Genomic DNA, 7,156 nt, shown 5'->3' on the forward strand with positions numbered 1-7,156 from the left:
CTGGAAACATGTCTGAGATGTTGGAGATGGCTCTCCAGATGGCCTGACTACTGAGGGGCTGGACGTGGGGTTCTCCAAACCCAGCTGAGGGGCCAGCGCGTGGGGCGCAGCCTCCCTGTGTGGCATTGGTTATCTCCTCACGGTCACACACCCGAGCCCTGACTTCTGTTGCCACCACTGCTGGCCTCGAAAGTGAAGCAATAAGAACTTGAACACCTGAGAACTGGGCGTCTGACAAATTAAAGGTGGTTTGGCAGGAAGCCATCTCCTGAGTGCCCTGCTTTTAACAGAAGGTTCCTTGTCACAGACACAGAATGCAGGTAAAGCCAGGGCCTGAGGCAGTGCTGATTCCAAAGGAAAGAAAAGAAAGCTGCTTTGGGTTTCTTTCTTTTTTTTTTTTTTATCCTACCTCACAGGGTTATTGAAAGGATTAAATGAATACAGAAAGACCTACTGTAATTTGTGCCTGGATGCAGATTGGGGAGAAATATTTTCTCCTAAACAGTGATAACAGCTAACCCTGCATAAAACCTGCTCTGTGTTTTGTGACGTCCGCCTCTTAATCTCTTGCATTTTGTAATAAGCTGATGAGGTGGCTATGGCTGCGCTCCATTTCACAGACGCACAGAGAGATGAGCAGCTCCTGGCTGGCCAGAAAGTAGCCGAGCTGGCCTTAATGCACCAAGCTTCTCCTCTCTCGTGGGTGAGCACAGGAGGTAGCGATGGCTATTTTGTTAACATCAACTTAGATCAGTCAAGTTGGAGAAGGAAATGGCAACCCACTCCAGTGTTCTTGCCTGGAGAATCCCAGAGACAGTGGAGCCTGGTGGGCTGCCGTCTATGGGGTCACACAGAGTTGGACACGACTGAAGCGACTGAGCAGCAGCAGAGTTAGTCAGGAGCAAGCTAACAAACTCCCACCCATTCTTTAATTCTCCAGCTAAATGGCACTTCCCCAAAAAGACTCCCTCATGGGAAACAGCTCGGTTCTCCCACACCACCCGTTGTTTTCAGAGCCTTTTGTAGCTTTCATTCAGGGCACTTATCACCAGCGTAGTTACTTATTACCTGTTTGCTGTTTATACCACGGTGCCACCTTCTGCCTTCCCTGTTGCTGTCATCACGGACCTCCCAGATCTCCTGCCGTGTGGCTCAGATGTTGGCACCAGGTGCTCAGATCTCTTCCATTTCAAGTCCTGCCTACTCCTGGATGCATTCAGCCTTGCATGGGGGACACCTGGCCCTCTGCTCTCCAGCCCTTCCTCTCGGTCCACCTCAGGGGCTGCCCCTACCAGCTTGCGCTGCGCCACAGTTGATCTGAAGCAGCTCCTCCTGCAAATGCAGGAGCTGCGCCAGCTCTGTCTGTAATGCTCATCCAGTCATTCCAGCTCCAACCATCCTGTACACTCACCCGGATGCTGCGCCTGCTCCAGAGGGCGCCTCTCCCTTCTTCACGTCTTTCTTATGGATTACAGTCCATGGCCGACCAGGTCAGTGGCACTCTTTCTAATGCTCTGCATTTCCAGGCTTGCATCTTCTCATCACACCATCTGCCAGCACGGCCTTTGCTCACTTGTCTGCTTTGCTCAGAGCCAGCACCTGAGCAGTTGAGCGCTGGCTGGGGAAAGAACAGCTCTAGGCTCAATTGCTCTCCGTGTAAATCAGTGTTCCCAAAGCCAAGAGCCCTCGGCAGTGCCTGGCAACCCAGCCTGGTTTTGCTCCTAGATTCACTTTCCAACGACTGCTTCAGCAGGTGGCCCAAGGCCCAGGGAGCCTTTTGCTCCACTCGTGTGACGCCTCTGATGGTCCAAATCCCTGCCTGGCCAGCATGGTTCTTCAAGAGAAGACAAGCCCTTGGCAGAACCTGTTCCACATCAGATGCCCCTGGCATGGGGTCCCGGGGTTACACTCCTGAATTTGTTCTCAAATACTTGGTTCCTAAAGCAGAATGGCTTCTGGCTCAAGCTAGGGGCTTCAAGCCCTGGCCTCCCACTGAGCTAGTGCCAGTTCTTCCTTCACAGTGACCCTGCCCTGACACTGGACCCAAGGCATCATTCTAGGCCCCCTTGGGATGAGTTCTTCCTCGAGGGCCCTAGATTATCTCCTGCCGAGGCCAAAGTCAGAACCACCTCCATCCATCAGCAAGATGTAAGGGAGGGAAGGTACTTTTCACTCTACTCTTCCAAGTTCTTGGCTGAAACCCCATGACAAAAGAATATTAACAAAAAAGAAAACCGACAGAAGCTTACTATCATGGCTACCCCCTGGATATATGGGAGATACCCAGGGAGAAATGAGTAAGTCCCCAAGGTGGTCTCGAATTCAGGCTTAACTACCGCCTTAGTAGGGAAAAGGGAGGGGGAATGATGGCTTCTTAGGGGAGAGTGAGTGGTTTTTAGGAGAGATGAATGGGCCCCTGGAGAAATAGATGGGAGGCGTGATCATTCGTGACAGTTTGCTGGAGTGTGGTGTTGACTTCTGGAACTTCTCTTCTGTGATAGGAGTCAGTCTTCCCTCGTTGATGAAACTCCTGGGAAGGGGATTTATGACACTTGAGTTTTGTTTGGAAGATCTGTCTTCATGTAGACAAGGGGAGTTCTGAGAAAGACTCTGCATTTTGCTGTTTTTTAAAGTGCCTATAGCCGTAAGAATCATTTTTACACTATAAATAGTTTTTAAAAATTTGAAATGGGAATATTTTGTGATGTGGAATATATATATAATGTATATTTTTTTCCAAAGCATAATATATTTATTTCAAAGAAATATAGTAAGGTGATTAATAAGAAATGCTCTTGTAGTAAAACTATTACATTGGGATAAAATTCTGTGGGAAGGTAGTATATGGAAATAAAAGATTACCGTAACAAAAACCATGTAATATTTGATATATTGAATAACGTGTTAGTCACTCAGTCATGTCTGACTCTTTGCAACCCCGTGGACTGTAGCCCTCCAGGCTCCTCTATCCATGGAATTCTCCAGGCAAGAATACTGGAGTGGGTAGCCATTCCCTTCTCCAGGGGATCTTTCTGACCCAGTGATTGAACCTGGGTCTTCTGCATTGCAGGCAGATTCATTACCATCTGAGCCACCATAAAAGTTGGCTAATTTTTAATAAGATATTATGATTATTTCATGAACTAACGGCTAAACCAAGTTAATCATATACACCCCGTGTTTTGTTTCAGTAGCTACCAAAAATTTCTGAAGTACCTGAAGAAGGCTCGCTACTCCCTCACAATCCCACTAACATGTGAAAGCAAAGATCTCAGACATCTCAGATCAAATTCTACTAGACATACAGATGATTATTAAACGTCATGCCCAAAGCAGTGTGGCTGCCCATCCCATGAGCGTGAAGACGCTGACCTGACAGGAGGTAGCCCTGACCTGTTCTGGAGCCAGAATTCTCTAATGCTCAACGAGCATCAGGTCATCAGACATCCTTGTCCATCAGCTGTTGGCTGACCTGGGAAGGGTTGAGCCACTGGTGCCTTCCCCATGGGCAAGTCGACCTTGCTTACTCTAGAGTGAGGGATACTTCTAAAATCATAGCCACCCATGGGTCTTGCATACCTCGGATGCCCCAGGGAAGAAGCCCATCGCTAACTTCATTGTGCTGGTTAACAGACCACTACTTTCACCAATAAAACCACACTTCAGACCCTTTCGCTAATTAGCCAAGTCCAGGTGTGGGTTGAAATAAGGATGCAGAAGCCTTTGTGGGAGCCGCCTGACCTGTGGCCTTTCTGATCTTAGCTGACTTCTGGATATCCTAACTGGCCTGTTGGAGTTTAACCTAAGTAGCACGCACACCATGTCATACTTAGCTGCAGAGTTTTAAAATAAATCACAGACATTTAACAGTGAGTGTGTATCCTACCTTTTTTTTTTTTTAGTTTTTTAATCTTAAAATCTTTAATTCTTACATGCGTAAAATGAGGTGTGTTTTATTTTTATATGTATTTATTACGTGACATAGATAGAAATCTTGTCTACTTAGATTTATGATGAAAATTTTACACGCAAACTTTAAATGAGCAAGGGACTGTGCTGTGTGTGTGCTTAGTCACTCAGCCGTGTCCAGCTCGTTGTGACCCCATGAACTGTAGCCTGCCAGGCTCCTCTGTCCCTGGGGATTCTCCAGGCAAGAATGTTGGAGTGGGTTGCCGTGCCCTCCTCCAGGGGATCTTCCCAACCCAGGTTTCCCACATTGCCGGCAGATTCTTTACCGTCTGACCCACCAGGGAAGCCCAAGAATACTGGAGTGGGTAGCCTATCCTTCTCCAGGGATCTTCCCAACTCAGGAGTCGAACTGGGGTCTCCAGCACTGAAGGAGGATTCTTTACCAGCTGAGCTACCAGGGAAGAACAAGGGACTACATAGTTTTAAAAATGAGTTCAGGGTCAGCCTCAGCAGGGTTTCTTTGGTGGTGGTGCAGAATGTCTCCTTGGCTGTTCTGTCCTCTCCTCGTCCTTTCCCTAGAACCCTCAGAGCTCTGCGCTCCAAAGAGCCAGGTGGAGTAGCCTCTACGACATCACCGAGACATTCCTGGGATACTGTCTCCCAGCAGAGGGGCCCATCTGGCCTTATAGTTTATAGCCGAGAGGCTCCTTGGGAGATTCTTTTTTTTTTAAATTAATTTATTTATTTTAATTGGAAGCTAATTACAATATTGTGGTGGTTTTTGCCATACATTCACATGAGTCAGCCATGGGTGTACATGTGTTCCCCATCCTGAACCCCCACCCACCTCCATCCCCATCCCATCCATCAGGGTCATCCCAGTGCACCAGCCCTGAACGCCCTGTCTCATGCATCGAACCTGGGCTGGTGATTTACTTCACAAAGATCTGTCCGAAGTGGCATTCTTCTTAAACTGAGAGGCCCTGATTGCTTAAATAGCAGCTTTTCTCCTAAGAAAAAAGCTTTATTTTACCAGTGCCCTCTTCACAATACAATTCTACATATATTTGATTTGTTTTGTTTTAGAGATCTCTGTGTTTTATTTGACTAAAGCTGAGAGCCGAAGAATTGATGCTTTTGAACTGTGGTGTTGGAAAAGACTCTTGAGAGTCCCTTGAACTGCAAGGAGATCCAACCAGTCTATCCTAAAGGAAATCAGTCCTGAATATTCATTGGAAGGACTGATGCTGAATCTGAAACTCCAATACTTTGGCTGTCTGATGCAAAGAGCTGACTCATTGGAAAAGACCCTGAGGCTGGGAAAGATTGAAGGCAGGAGGAGAAGGGGACAATAGAGGATAAGATGGTTGGATGGTATCACTGACTCAATGGACATGAGTTTGAGTAAACTCTGGGAGTTGGTGATGGACAGGGAGGCCTGGCGTGCTGCAGTCCATGGGGTTGCAAAGACACGACTGAGCAGCTGAACTGAACTGAAGCACCAAGAGAGCAGGGAGGTGTCTGAACTGCTCCCTACCATATTCCCAGGGCCTGGAAACATTCCTGTGGAACCATGACGAAAGAAAGTTAGTCACTCAGTTGTGTCCGACTCTTTGTGACCCCATGGACTGTAGCCTGTCAGGCTCCTCTGTCCATGGAATTCTCCAGGCAAGAATACTGGAGTGGGTTGCTATGCCCTCCTCCGGGGGATCCTCCTGACCCAGAGATTGAACCCAGGTCTCCTGCATTGCGGGTGGGTTCTTTACCGTCTGAGCTACCAGGGAATAATGGTAGGTGCTTACTGAATGAAGAATGAGATGACTTGAGATGGGATGAGATGGAAATGAAACCAAACCGGGAGATCCCCTGTGTCAAAGCTAATGATGGTGGAGGAACTAGGCCAGCAGTCAGCTAAGTGGATCTGGATTTCTAAGTGGCAGTGGATTTCTAAGGAAACTGGGTAAAAGCCTCTGGGGACAGAAGACAAGCCAGCCAGGTCTGGGTCCATGCAGAGCCAATCAAGAATCCTGGGAATTCAGAAGGCTGAGTCTAGACATGAACTGACATAGATAATAATTCCTTCTTACTGGTTCCTGGTTGCCAGGCTTCCACATTCCTCCACTGCTCTCTTCAGCCGTGACGGCTCATCTTTCATTTCCTGCTTTCTTAGCCTTACCAGGAGCTCCTGTTTCACAGAGGTCATTGTCTCACCAAGTTTTCAAACTCATAATTTTATACTTGGCCTCCTTATTCATGTTTCTCAAGTGTATCCGATGGAAGCCTGTTTCTGGTGACTTACTTCACCTGCCATTGGTTTTACCTGTTGTGCTTCTCTCTGTTTTGTTCTCTCCTTTTAAAAAAAAAACAATCAATGCAGAGACGTTTAAAATTAGTACTTGTTTTTGGATAAGGTCAGTGTTTTGTGGGCAAGATATTGTTAGGAGTTATGCGCAGAGAGGGGACAGGCCTGCGTTCCAAGCTGTTACAGGTATTCTATGATGTGCTGTTGATTCTTTTAGACGTCACTCCCCGCAAGCCAGCCAAAATCGCAACTATCGAGCTCCTCTGCTGGAGCCTTCCCCACAAGTACGGCTTGTACACGTGATTCCATATTTGACCCTTCTTCCCCACATTTTCTTGGAGACAAATCAGGTCAGAAAAACTGCTGCTGCCCAGGCACTTGCTTGTTCTCGCTGCTGAATCGTTCTTTAATTGTGCGCTCAGAGTGGTTGTCTCCTGCCTTTGGAGAAGCACCTGTGTTCGGTTTGTTTGGGACATGCAGCTACAATTCCAAAGGCACCCTTCCCGCTTGATGGGTTTGCTTTCACCTGGTGATGAGGTGATGGCGGGGGGCAGCGAGCCTTCCCTCACGTCAGCCAGCAGGGCCACCCAGGTGATTCTCATTCTCTGGGTGTCATTGCACTGATAGCTCTTTACTAATATTATGTCTTGTGGTTTTGAGTTATCCATGCCTCTGGCTTTGTCCAGGGGGTAATCTGCATTTCTGTTTCTCACTGTCATCACTGTCTAGGGACGATTTTGAAGGGGGAGAAGAGGGCAGCATTTGTTGTAAAGGAGACATCACCTGGGCTGGGGAGGGTTTTGAATGTTGGCGATGGAGAGAGGCAGGCATCCCATGTGGAGCAAGAGATGGTGATAGATGAAGGTCAGGGGTTGGAAGAGTGCTTTGGAGTTAATGAGCCAGACTGTTGCTGCTGCTGCTAAGTCACTTCAGTCGTGTCCGACT

This window comes from Ovis aries, chromosome 16, assembly GCF_016772045.2.
Source record: "Ovis aries strain OAR_USU_Benz2616 breed Rambouillet chromosome 16, ARS-UI_Ramb_v3.0, whole genome shotgun sequence".
In the NCBI taxonomy this organism is placed as follows: domain Eukaryota; kingdom Metazoa; phylum Chordata; class Mammalia; order Artiodactyla; family Bovidae; genus Ovis; species Ovis aries.